The sequence below is a fragment of the Chelonia mydas genome, chromosome 24 (genome assembly GCF_015237465.2).
Source record: "Chelonia mydas isolate rCheMyd1 chromosome 24, rCheMyd1.pri.v2, whole genome shotgun sequence".
NCBI lineage: Eukaryota > Metazoa > Chordata > Testudines > Cheloniidae > Chelonia > Chelonia mydas.
In genome coordinates, this window is record NC_051264.2 from 4,276,955 (window position 1) to 4,290,582 (window position 13,628).

A 13,628-nucleotide genomic window follows, 5' to 3' on the forward strand; every position below is an offset into this window, starting at 1 on the left:
CAAAAGGCCCTCTGCCGCTGCGGAGGGCTAGCCAGGCAGGGGTAGGGGAGCAGGAGGCGGGGGGGGGGCGTGGTGGGCAGGGGAGATCTGATTTTTCCAGGCCTAAGCGAGTGTTGAGAAAGGGGGCAGAGTAGTGGGCTTGGATCCATCACATCGCGCCCCCCCAACTCGCGGCAGGTTCACCTTTTCCCGCTGCAGGCCCTGCTCTTCCGGCCATTTAGTCCCCAACTAGCTGCTGTACCGGGGTCACCTCCTGCTACGGCAGCCTAAATTCTCCCACCCCCAACACCCCTTCCCTCGCTGCTCCCCCAATTCTCCAGCGCTACCTCAGCCAGAGTTAAATGGAAAAGGCTGCTGAGGCCAGCCCGGGGAGGAATTCCCTCTACCCCTTCCAGAATCCATCCCCTGTTAGCTGTGGTTTTTTGAGGGGGCCCTTTATGAAACAAACTTCTACCCCCCTTACAAATATACCTTCATTAAACTACAAAGGAAGCATGTCCTGGCAGAGCAAACCCCAGGGGAGAGCGGGTGTGCAGTGGAAGGGGCGGGGGAGTGAACCGGTTATTTATTTGCCAAGAAGGAGAGGAAAAGAAAAGCCGTTAAAGTTGAAGGCACAAAGGAAGGTGAGAGTCAAGAGAGGAGCGAGCTCGGGAGCCTTTGTGTCTGGGCTAGATCGGGAGGCAATTAAAGCAGAGGGATTACGATCTGGGTTATAAATGGCTGGGTCGTTAAAATTTTTTAAGTCTTTTGGAAATTAGAACCATGCGTGCCCGGCCCCATCTTGTCGGCAGATGTTGGATGAGCCCCTTCGAATGAGGGGAACGTTCCCTGGGTTAGGTTGTTGGCACGAAACGTAGACAGTGGGGTCAGAGAGTGGCTGGCACGTGGGAGGGGAGCGCGGCGAAGGGAACCCGCAGCTGGGCGAGGTTCAGCCAGGAGAGATCTTGCTGGTATGGAAACTAAGCAGTGTATGGACCTTGGGATCAGGAGACTGGCAGCCCAGGACAGGTCAGGGAGGCGAACTTGAGCTAATGTGGCTCTGAATCTGGAAGGTTTTATGTATCTCCGTTGGAGACAGAGCCCTTGCAAATAGGTACCCCCGGGACCTGTGAGATCACGCACTTTAAAGGGCCTCGATCTCTATTCTATGCGAGTTCTTCTTCTGCATGCCTCACCATGGCATGTGGGCACCTTTAAGCGACGTGACTAATGCTTGCCATGTGTCTTGTTCTCTCAGCCTCTCGCCCAAGGGAAACGCACGTACAGTGGAGTGTCTTGTTTTGGTAGGGTCTTTTGTGGTGGGGGTGAGTTTTTTGTGTGTTTAATATGCATGTTGCTCTGTGTTAATGGCAGAGAGGCCAGGCCAAAGAAATGGATCAGAAGGTGGCGTAAGTTTGTGATGGGGGCCCTAGTTCCTGGAGTTCATTCCCCTGGCGTGGACTGGTCCCAGAGACACGCCTGTCTCCTGCCCTGATGGGACAGGTTCCATTTGGCCAGACGAGCAGCCTTGTGGATCGAGGTCTTTTAGATTTGTGGGGCCCAGACTACGGAGTTTGTCTTGAAGCAAAAACCAAGTCCTTGGAATTTTTACTGTCCTGTGTGTTGGGTTGTCTGGTAGGCCAGGGCAAAGCGTGCATAAAATTCTTGTGTATCAGAATGGGAGTGGTTTGCACTCCCTGTGTGTCGGGTGCTGGGCAATGAGGAGTCGGGCCCTTTATCCTGACTGTAAAAGGTGCCTTCTTGCAGGACAGCAATTACGGCAGCAGCCAGCAAAGCACAACTGGGCTGGGCCCAGACGCCCCTATCCAACCGCCCCTGAACATGGGGGCTTTGGAGATCACAACCTTGCCTGGCAGGGGAGCGATGCATCGGCATCCTGCTGATTGAATCTGACAACCTTCAGCCTGGCATGGAAGCTCTGCTTTCTCCCCACCCCACCCAAAGGGGATGCGAGTAGGTGTCTCGAACCCTGTCCCTACACTTGTGCAGGAACAGGCCGGCTCTGACACTCTCTGGATGCTCTGAACCATTACACTGATTCCCGGGGGGCGGGGGGAGCAAGGGATTTTGGGGGAAGGGCCAGTTGCTAGTGGAGGAGTCAGGGAATGAAACAACCCACTGAATCCTTTGTCTAGCCACAGCAGGCCTGATTCTCAGTTATTCCGTTCCGGCACTTGGGCAGGGAATGGGGAGTTAAAGTGGCTTTAAGCTACTAGTGTGCATCTCAAATTCTGGGACTGCACAGGGCCCTGCCCAGTGTCACTTAGAGCAGCCTCAGGGCTGCTCTAATTTACTCTGCCTTTCATGGCCCCTGGGAAGCACAGAATACCCATAATGCACTGTGCTCTGGCCATGCCCCCATGCTGGAGTCTGGAAGCAGGGCTGGGGCAGGTCACTTACATCCGGTCCCCAGTGGCTGGGTAAGCCCCCTGCATAGGGTGGGCTACTTGGGGGGCCATTTCCATCCCTTTAAGGCTCCATTTGGCTGCCAGAGCTGCACATAGGGGCTTGACTGTAACAGGTCCTCTGTGTTAGTTAAGAGGGAAATTTCTCCACTCACTGTAATGGGAGCTGGGTCAGGCCCTGAAAGGTGGTGAGATGTGCTCACTTTTCAAGCAGCTACGTGGCACCTGGGGCTGTACCACCAGCCCAGGCTGGCAGGGTCCCAACTCCACCCTCCTTCCTGTCTTTGTGGGATGGGTCATGGCAAGTGTGTCCAGCTGCATTTCATTTCCCCCTGCAGAGCAGGGAGTGTGGAGTGGAATCAATCTTGCTTGGTGGTTGTCCAAACCCAGGAGCTGGCTGGGTCCTTCTGTGGCACATGGGACCTCGGCTCGGGGCCAGTAGGAAGGGATGAGAGGCTGGGACTTGGAAGCCACTGGCTGGGCCGGGGCATTGAGTCGAGCTGGGATAAGTTTTCACTGGGATACAGGGAGAGGGGATAACTTTCCATGTCTAGCAAGGGAATCAGTCTCAGGTGTGGCTAGTCGTGGTGATCACAGGGGATGGGAAGGGTGTGGAACCTGGGAAAGAGAAATTAACCAGCTCCACCCAAATCCCAGTGGAAAAGACTGACTGGATCAGGTTTTCACGAACCTCCAGGTGGTTTTCGAGGATTTCAGGATTGCTGGCCCCAAACCTCCAAATATCATGAGCTTTTCTTTAAAAAACCCCACCATTAGATATGAATAAATCACTGTTGGGTTCTTCTTCTTTGCCTTCCACTTTTTTGAGCCTTTAGGGGTTGGGTTTTCAAGCTTTGACGATTATTAGGTGCATTACTGTAGTGCCATAAACTCCTTCGTGCCAGGGGCTGTACAGACAGAACAAAACCCCAGCCCCCAGCCGTGAGTAAGTGACTGCACAAGATGCCAGGTAAATGTGAAACGTGCCTGAAGTGCAGTGCAGTGGAGAATCAGGTAAATATATTTTTTTCTTCCCCTTGAATACCTCCTCTTTTGCAAAGTTGAGTTGCGCTAATTGAAATAATCTGATGCAGCTTCCTCAGTTTCTGGGACTCACCGCGCTCTGAATCGTCAGGTTGCCTCCCCCAAGGAAGATCTTTACACCAATAATCACATTAAGATGTGAAGGGCTGAAGGTCCCAGGGCTTGGTCATTATAAAAATACACTCCTCCCTTCTCTCGCCAGACCTCCGATCTGATGAAGAGGAGATTAGCGGGAAGTCAGAAATGGGGTGTTTGTAGCCAGGTTGGGCAGGTGTCAGATCCAGCCTGTTACAGAGGTCGAGGTTCAGACTCTCTGCAAGTGTAAATCCACAGCTGCGCGGACTTATTAAATTCCAGTAGCACCGAGAGGGGTCCAGCCAGGATCTGGGCCCCTTTGCTCTAGGAGCTTAATATACACATAGTGAGAGACAGTCCCTGCCCCCAAAGAGTTTATTACCTAAATAGACAAGGCAAACAAAGGAGGGGAGGGGAAACTGAGGCACAGGGAGGGGAAGTAACTTGCCCACGGTCACACATCAGGTCAGTGGCAGGGCTGGGAATAGAACCCAGGTTTCCCATTCTGCTGCCTTATCCACTGAACAACACTACTTCCTTATACATTAATGTCCATCCCCCAGGCAAAAGTGAATTGTATAATATCTCAGGGTGCCATCCTGCCATGGGTTCCTTGAGTGTCAACTCCTGAGCCGCTCTGAAGTCAGCAGGGCTCTGCCTATCCAGGGCTTTTTGCAGAGATGGGATCCAAGGGCTTGGTGTATCCTGGACCATAGGCACTGCCAGGCTGTGTGAGGCCTCAGGTCTGTCTCATCCCGTCTCTGATGGTGGCCAGCAGAAGCTGCTACAGTAGCAGATATGAGATAATCTGCACCCGGAACATTAGGGCTTATTCTGATCTCTAAAAACTACAGCTGTGTTTATACCCTGAAGCATGAGGTTTAATTTTCCCCTCCCATAATTATCATTAATTATGATACTTCTGGATAGTCTTGTTATGGGGTTCAACAAAGTGCTATGCAGTCTAGTGGATAGAACACTGAAGTAGGAGTCACGAGACTGGCCTCTGTTCCCAGTTCTGCCACTGGCTTGCTGGGTGACCTGGCGCAAGTCACTTTCCTGCTCTGTGCCTCAGTTTCCCCATCTGTGAAATGGAGGTAATGATCCTGACCTCCCTTGGAAAGTGCTTGGAGACTGATTGCTGAAAAGCTCTGTGGAAGAGATTGTATTATTAATATTGAATAAGTATTAAATAGTTTATTAATATTTTATATTAATATATATATATATGATTTATTATTGTCTAATCATCCAATCCTTTCTTTTCCATTCGAAATGACATTTTGTATAGAAATGTTTGTTAATTAATTTATAGTTTAACCCTTATTTAAAAAATAAAGAAGGTCGACATTGAACAGAAATGTTTTGAAATGATCAAAATGAAACATGGACCCAAACTGGTTGGGTTTTTTTTTCCCTTTTGATTTTTTGGGGGTGAACATTTTCAAGATTTTGAATTTTTTGTTCCAATTCAGCGTCGGACTTTTTGAAACCTTGAAAATGTTCCTGTGACAGGAAACCCATTTCCTACCCATCAGTGTTTATTTTACTCAGGGAACGAGTATAAATTATGCTGGTAAAAGCACTTAAGCAGTATCCGCTGTGTCTACGTTAGAAAGACTTGCCGATATAACTAGCCTCGTGTAGCTCTGGCTTTGATGTGCAGATTCTGAGTCATGGAGGGAATCTCTTCCAGTGGTTAATTACCCGGTATGGCCAGCCTCCGGGGCTCAAAGATCATGAGTCAGATCTGGCTCCTAAAATTATGACATTTAAAAAAAATAATTATAAATGTGGGGTTCTTCTGCTTTGCCTGCTGGATCACATTCGGGTCAAATTTTCAGTCTTGTCTGCAGTCACATGGGCTAGAAACTTCCTATGTATATGTAAGATTTATTTAATGCAAGCTGAGATTCTCCCATGACTCCAGGACCTGGGGCTTTAAGAAACACACCAATTTATCGTGGGATATGTGATAAAATTGCAAGCGCTGACAACACTGGTTATCCTCCTTGTGAAAGAAATGGGCCTTTTTTTTTCTTTGTCCCCAATCTGAATTTTTCCAGCTTCTCTGCTACTTTATGCCCTAATATAAAGCACATGTGTCTAAACCTCCAGCTCAGATTAAGGCCAGAGGCTGGAGTCACTTGCTCCTTATTCCCACATTGACACTGGTTGCTTATTTCCAGATTCCAGTGGTGCATTTTGAAAGCATCACTGCTGTAGGCTCCAATGGCCTGGGTCATTCTTACAATGTGCGTCTATTTGTGGCAGCCCCATCCCATCCCTGGAGAGGACTGGGAAAGCTGGGAGAAGGAGTGGGGCTTGGGGTTGGCGACGAGTGCATGGTGGGGTGGGATTTGCTGCTGGGAGAAGAGTTGGGTTCCTGGGGTTGGCTCAGAGGGCCCCAAATTAGGGACCTGGAACAGGGTGGTGGAGGCATACAGGGGGTGGGCAGCACATTAGGGCCCCTAGCACATACCAGAGCTGTGCCTGCCTGTGGGGGGGTGGGAGGATAGAGCCCTCCAAATGCCAGCGGCCGGGAGACGAGACCGCGCCCTCCAGGGCAGATCCAGCTGTTGGCCTCTGCCACTCGCCAACTCATGCCAGGCGGTGGGAGGGAGCAGGGCTGCTTGGGAGACAACGGTGCTCCTTGCCTGTAGCATGTCTAGTGTCTCCTGACTGCTCCCAGCCCCAGTGCCCGGCCTTCCCGGCTATTTACTGTGCGATTTTGTTTTATGCGAAGATCAGAGTCTGGAATGTTTGTCTCTGAAAATCCCGCCTACCCCGGGGGCTCCCACTGGGGAGAGAGAAAGGAAGAGAAGGGAGGTGGGGGAAAGAATAGAAAAAAGGGTCGATCTGACCTTAAAAGCAGAATTCTTTCCAGATGCGCGAGTCTGCCAGCTCGTGCTTTCTCTTTGTTCTGGCCTTGCTGAATAACCTCAGAGGGTTTCCAGCTCCAGTGCCAGGTGGCTTTCCCTTCCCTGTCGCATTTGCTGAGCAGAGGCTAAAGTTGGATCAGATGGGAACGGGCTGCGGATCTAATCAGCGTGTTGCCTGTTACAGGAAAAAGGGCAGAACGCAGACTGCTGGTTAGAGCCGGGGGCTTGGCGCTTGGGGTGCCAGTTCTGGCAGGGAGTTGGCAGGTCTAGTGGTTAGAGCGGGGGGGACTGAGTCACGATGCTGGCTTCTGTTCCTGGCTCTGGGTGGGAGCGGGGTCTAGTGGTTAGAGCAGGGTGGGCTGGGGCTCAGGACTCCTGGGTTCCATTTCTGACTCTATGGGTGCAAAGGACTGGTGGTGTTACTCTGTGGGAAAACGGCCTTTCAGTTTGCATCCTCTTTGGAGCCTGCGCCGGGTCCACCTGCTTTACATTTATCTCGCGGCTGGAGGGAGGGGTGCAGAGTTGCTTGGGAATGAGAGAGAGATTTTTTTCCATTCTCCAGAAACACTAGGGTTAGCATTTCAGCATGTGACTCAGGTCCTGGCCGCTTGTGGGCAGCCCAGATGTCATGGCATGGCTCATAACAGCAGAGGCGTCATCCATGCGGTCCTGAGCAAATTCCGACTGCGTTCGCTAGATTCGGGTGCCCCACACTTCCCCCTGGAGTTTCAGCCGCATGCAGGATTCTTTTCTCTTCATTCCGTGACCTGAAGGAGCCTTTCCCCACACGAGAGACGCTCATAAACTTTAAGGCCAGAAGGGACCATGGTGATCATCTAGTCTGACCTCCTGCACAGCGCAGGCCACAGACCCTCGCCCACCCACGCCGCTACGAACCTCTACCTCTGTCTGCAGGGAGCCTGGGACAATAGCTCCAAGGGGTGAGCTTCCCCATTCACTTCAATGGGGGCTGACTCAGGGATGATACTTGACATGCTAAAGTTGCTGTTTCACGGCTCGGCTTTCAAAAATCTGGGAAACACTGGGCTACAGAGTCCTCCACTTTTTGTTCAAACCTGTATTTCCACTAGAGCTAGGATTCTGCTTCACTTCCTGTCCTAAACGTCTTTTTTTCAGCTGGTGGCTTCCGGTCCTAAACTGAATGCATCTGGGATCTTTGTTTGCTCCCTGACTGAATCTGTAGCGTTGCTGGGAAGCTTTTAAACAGCTGCCGTGCCCCACCCCAGAGGTGGCTGCATTTCGGTGCTCGAGGGGGTGATCCCCCTGCAGCGTTGCGGCGTGCTGTTTAACAGCTGCCACATTCCACCCCAGAAGTGGCCACGTATAATGGTTTGTGGGATGAGAGGCGCTATATAGATGTATGGTATCGTTAGAGGGTCTGTGTATGTGTCAGTTCGGTTTCATGTATTTTGCTGCGAGCTAGGAGCATATGTCTGACCACCCACCCAAACTCTGCTTGCACCAGCTCCTCCTGTAACCTCAGTGTCCTCTTCACACCATAGCTCGCTGGTAACCTCATCCTTTTCCTCCATTCATTTATTATGGTTTTGCATTTGCGATGCTGTAGGTAAGGTAATGTCAGCCCTTTCTGTTATAAATCCCTTTCTTTGGGGGATTAGAGTTTGACAGTTAAAAAAAAAAAAAAGCACTCCAGGCCAAAACTTGGCTCACAAAAATTCCCAGCCTAGAAACTTGGGGTGGGGGGATGTAGGCAGGGGGAGAATGTAAATCGGGGTGGGGGGGACACAATCAATCCAGCTGTTTCGCTGAGACAGAAATTGTACAAAGAGCTTTCAAAAGGGCCAGGGAGAATTTGGAATATCTAAGCTGCCTTGAAAGCAGCAAATACTTTCCTATTTTATTACTTTTTCAACCCAGTTGTGCAGCCGCTGGGTCTCCAGGGCTGAGATGTCATCTGGTTTGGCTTAGTTAATATTTTTTAAAATTTAAAACCATAATAATTAATAAGCTACAAACGTTGCATGGCAAGAGGTCTGTGATCATTCGTGGAAGAGGAAGGAAACCACCACAAAAGAGACCTCCCGTTGGTTTTGGGCCATGCAGCCTGTGCCCACCTGGATGCACAGATTCGGATTGGGATTGGGGTCCTGTCATGTAAACACACAGTCTGTCTTCACTGTACAGTTAACCTTGGAATTTAACTCAACCTCCCGTACCATCCACAAGCACAAACCCTAACTCCGGTTTGGAGGTGCTTTAAACCCAGCTCAGCTGACCAGGCTGGGGCTGTGGGTTAGAATCTGGCTCTGGTTTCACTTGGGCAGGAATGCACTCAGTTCGCAGTAAGGATGCCGGCTAAATCACTCAAGTGCAGATAGACCTCTGGTGCCCTCCCACAGTGCCCCCAAGGGAGAGACAAGTTCCCCCATGATTGACTGGGAAAGGATCCCAGAGCATCTCAGCATAAAGACTCATGGGGTCTGCTCCCAGACGCACACGGACGGGTACAGAAACAAGGAGGACACAGTGGGCCGGGCAGGCCTTTGCAGTGCGGATGCTTGCACCTAGGCCGGGCTAATTCAGGTGCTCAGACCCAGGTGTGAGTCATCCAGGTTAATGCTAATGAACCCCACAGTGAGAGCCAGTCCATGCCCCAAAGAGCTTACAACCTAAACGGACAAGACCGACAGAGGGAGGGCGAAAGGATGGATTCTTATCCCCATTTTGCAGCTGGGGGAAACTGAGGCCCAGAGAGCAATTCTTAGACAACCTCAGGGCCAAATTTATAGCAGCTCTGTGCTCCCAATGGAAGCAGGTTTTCCAAAGACTGCAGCTCCTGCGCCCAGTGCCGTCATTTACCCCAGGGCAGCATGGCTGTAACAAGCAGCTGTTCTGAGCTGGCCGTGTTTCACCCTCCCTTTGCACTGGCAGAAATGGCTTCACGACATGCAGGGTGATGGCGAATCGGGCCCTTAGTATGGAAAAGGCCCAACCCCCTGGACTATGAGTTTTGCAAAATCTGAAGTTTTATGGTGGGGCCTGATACAAAGCCTGTTCTCATTGGCTTCAAAGGCCTCTGGGAGAGACCCTTAAAGTAGCCACAGACTAAATTATTTTAATTTTAGCGAGTGCAAAGCCAGCCAGCCAACCCACGAATAGATCAAAGAACCTTCTCCATGGGGGAGAGGACATTGTGTGTGTGTCTCCTCTAACATGCTGCGTTGGCTCTGCTACACAAAATGGCCGACGTTGCGGCCAGTAGACTCCCGTAAAGGAAAGGTGCATTGCACAATGAAGATTAGCTAGATGGGTGTACTCTGAGCAGAGAGAGAATCTGATTAGATAGATAGTTAGTTAACCTACTGGGATTAGACAGCTAATCTGATTTGATAGATGGTAATCTAATTGATAGACAAACAATGATCTCATTCATTTTAATTAGTGCAGCTAATCTCACTAGATAATCTGATACAATTGCATAGATTATCTAGCTGTTGGCCTCTTAATTCAGTCATCCATTGTGAATGCACCTTCTACCCTGGCATCAAGATGTGTAACGAGATGTAAAACCAGCAACAAAATCCGTAAACATCCGACACTGTGTTGACAACATCGCGTTCCAGATGATGCACGGAAGTTGGGATACGTGCTCCGGTCGGGACATAGCGCCCGTTTCACTAGGAGATCTCCTGGGAACATGTTAGCTGTCGTGGTCGGCGTGTGTGCGGCATTTGGTCAGCAAACAAGCCGGTGGGTTGGTTTGTTAAAGGGAGTGCAGTCGTTGCATTTATACAGGGCAAGGATGGGTTCGGGGCTGGGATTTGGGGGGGCCTGGGATCAGCTTTTGGCTCTGACATGGACACTTTGGGGACATGTCTCTTCATGTCTCTGGGTTTCCTTGGCTAGCAAGCCCCCCTTTGTCTGCCTTGTCTCTGTAGACAGGAAACTCTTTGGGGTAGGGACGGTTTCTTATGCTCTGGGCTGCCCCTGGCACAATGGCGCAACAAGGCAATACTGTGGTACAAATAAAAGCCAATGGCATTCCCGCTGCAGGGTGGCTCCATGGTCTTATGGTTAAGGCTGTTAGGCCCAGACCCTCAAAATTATTTAGGACCCTAACTCACCTGGGAAGTTAGTGCCTAAATGCCTTTGGAGCGCTCAGTGTTAAGACTCAAAAGTCCTGGGTTAAATACCTTGCTCTGCTCCAGTCTCCCTGCGGTGATCTTAGGCTTTTGTTTCTCTGTGTCTCAGTTTCCGCATCTGTGACACAGGGGAGATGAAATCTTCCCCTCACCCGGGCTGTGAGGATGTGAAGGTGAGGTGCTCAGAGGCCAAGGCAAGGAGGACGATAGAAGTATTTAGAAAAGCATCTCTCCTCTTGAAATATTCCCACTGCCACGGTTCTAGGCTTGCCCTGGCACCAGAGGCTCTGGGCCTGAAGATGAGTAATACTAGGGTAGGGTTTTGCTTTTAGCCTTTGACTCCACATCCTGCAGCAGAAGGGCCCCCCAAGTCGGCAAAGACCTTCGGTGTTTAAATAAATATGGAGAAACCCCAGCAAATAATGAATCACTAGAGCGGGGCCTAATTTCTCCCTGTTTCTAATCCAGCATTAGCAGTTAATCTTCGTTCTTTACCCCAGGCCCGGAGCCAAAGCAAACTTTATACAGCACAGTAAAGTCTCGTTTTTTAAAGGGACAATGGCAGAGCTGACAGGCTCCAGAAATTCCTTAATGAAAATGCCATGCCTTTCACCAAAAGAAGCTGACCTTCTGACCCTGGAACCATCAGTCAGGGTTACTTCCAAAAATGTCACCCGTTAGCTGGTGTGTATCGCTGATGCCCCCTACTGGATGAAACCAGACCCGGCCAACTGTGTGTCCTGGGCCCTGTACTGCTAATGGATGAGGGGGATTCTCCCTAGTTCAGGTGGCAGGAGGCTGGGCGGTAGGAGAAGGATCTGAGTTCTGTTCCCCCTTGCTGCCGTGATGTTCTGAGTGGTCTGGTGACAACTGTGAAGACCTCTGCCACTGACTCCTTGTGTGGCCTTGGGCATCTCACTTACACTTCCTGTGCCTCACTTCTCCCTGGAAAGTGAGGAGAACACTTTTTCCTTTCTCCTATTCTTTGTCTTGTCTACTTACATTATAAACTCCGTGGAGCAGGGACTGTCCCCTTATGTGTCTGTGCAGCAGTATCGTTAGCCCCATAGCATGGGGGCGGAGGGGGGAAACTGAGGCACGGGGGGCCATAACTTCCCCTGTAGTGTGGTTATTGGCATGTCATAGCACCTCACAGTTCCCATGGAGATCAGGCGCCCATTGTGCTGAGACCAGAGCCAGGCGCTGCCCGGAGGAGCTTCCAATCTAAAGCGACAAGCCAGAGACGATGGATGATGCTCCCCAAAGACCAGCCTAAGAAGGGTGGGAGGGGACAGCACCTAACTAAGGTCACACAGCAGCGCAGGGGCAGGGGTGGGATTAGGTCTCACCTCTGCTGATGCCCAGCCCTGTGCGTGAGCCACTGGGCCCCACTGCTCCTGGCTGTCACGGGTGGAATATTTTGAAAGTGGTGCTATTTTCCCCTTTGAGCTGCTCCAGCCAGAGGCACCCATCAAAGCGCTGTCTTTGCAGGTGACACCAAAAGCAGATGGGCCAAACCCAGACCCCTGCCGGCTTAGAATGAGGGTGACATGTGGAATCCCCCTCACGCACCTGAGATCCAGCCGATGGCGAATGCCCTCTGCTTCCCCTAAGCCGCGTCCCTGGACTGGGGCAGGACGTAAAGTTTTTACAAGCTCGAGGAGGGCTGCAGAGAGCTGTTGCTGAGACAACAAGAACTGGAGACGAGCGAGAATAACCCAAGTGGATGATCTCACCACCTGAGCCTGCCCGGCCTTCTCGGAGACATTGGATACTCTCGCCAGAGGGAGGAAATCGCCTTTGCTTATTTCCATTTTCTTTCAGAAACAATCTGAATTCTTGGGACCTGATTCCCACTTACACACCACGGGCCCTTCACGCCGGCCGTGGGTGGGTTTTTCTTTGTGCCAAATGAGACTGCTCGAAAAATCAGCCTCCGATCAACTTAACTGTGTAGATTCCCTGCTCCTACTGTCACCGCTTTATTATGACTTGTAGCACCAATGAGCCCCAGTCACGGGCCTGGATTCCAGGGCGCCAGGTGCTGTACAAACACGGAACAAAACAACGATCCCTGCCCAGAGAGCTTCCAACCTGAGGATGACGAAAGTGTAAGGTCTGTCTTTTGTTCTGTCTGTACAGCTCCTCGCGCCATGGGGTCGTGGGCCACGCAGGAAGCCGATGACAGGGGCGTGTTGGCTCTGTCCTAGTTTACATCAGGGATTCTCACAACAAATTGTTTGGTAGCCTCTGACAATTTTCGCTAAACTACTTAATTAACTTTAGGAAAAACAAATAAATATCTGCAGGCATGTGTCCAAACCATTGCCACTTATTTAGGTCGATTGGTTTTTTTTTTTTTTTTTTACACTCAATAATAAAGAGAATGGACAGTTGTCTCTATTCTGTACTGGATCGAAACAGAAACACAACTAAGGTGCGTTGTGTATTTCTGTGCTTTGCCTTTTTTTGGTTGTTGTTGGTTTTTGTTTTTTTTTTAAGACTTGCTGGCTAGTAAGTCTGCTACTATGAAAAGTGATCTTTGTATATTTGTTCATATCACCTTTTTACAGCAGATTTACTCAGCCCCGGCAAGCTGGGGGGACAAATTAAACCCTATATGGGGAGGGAGGCAGAGAGGGCCAGCGGTAATGTTGGGGGTGAGCCTGGGGCTGGAGCCCGAAGCCCTGTGGGTGGAGCCCGCTGCCACACGGCCAGAGCCTGATGCCCACGGCTGAAGCCCAAGCCCAAGCCCCACCGCCCCTAGAAAGGTGGGGAACCCACATGGGTTGCTTGCTCCTATGGTGTTTGTGGTTCCAGAAGGGGGCAGGGACCACTGCTGGTGGCCCAGAGGGAGGGGCAGCTGCTTCCCCCCACCCCATCACCACCCAGGAGGCTGTGGCCGCAAGAAAAACCCCTGGTGGCCACATGCGGCCACAATGGCTGCATACCAGAAACGCTGGTTTTGATTCAGAAGCCCTGCTGTTTCAAGGATAACTTTTCTAAGTGCTCCACTAATGAGATACAGCCAGGGGGTGCCAAGGAAGCTGTATTTCAGCTTGTAGTGACAGCCAGCTAAGCTCCGGGCCCCATTGTGC

At 50.9% G+C, this 13,628-nt stretch overlaps 1 long non-coding RNA gene across 1 annotated transcript; it reads left to right on the forward strand.

Moving 5' to 3' along the window:
• The first annotated feature begins 600 nt into the window (after positions 1 to 600).
• LOC114020544 lies at positions 601 to 13,375 on the forward strand. The gene is made up of 3 exons (XR_006287361.1): positions 601 to 623; positions 1,238 to 1,283; positions 12,022 to 13,375. It is a non-coding gene; the product is annotated as an uncharacterized LOC114020544 (long non-coding RNA).
• The last annotated feature ends 253 nt before the right edge of the window (positions 13,376 to 13,628 follow it).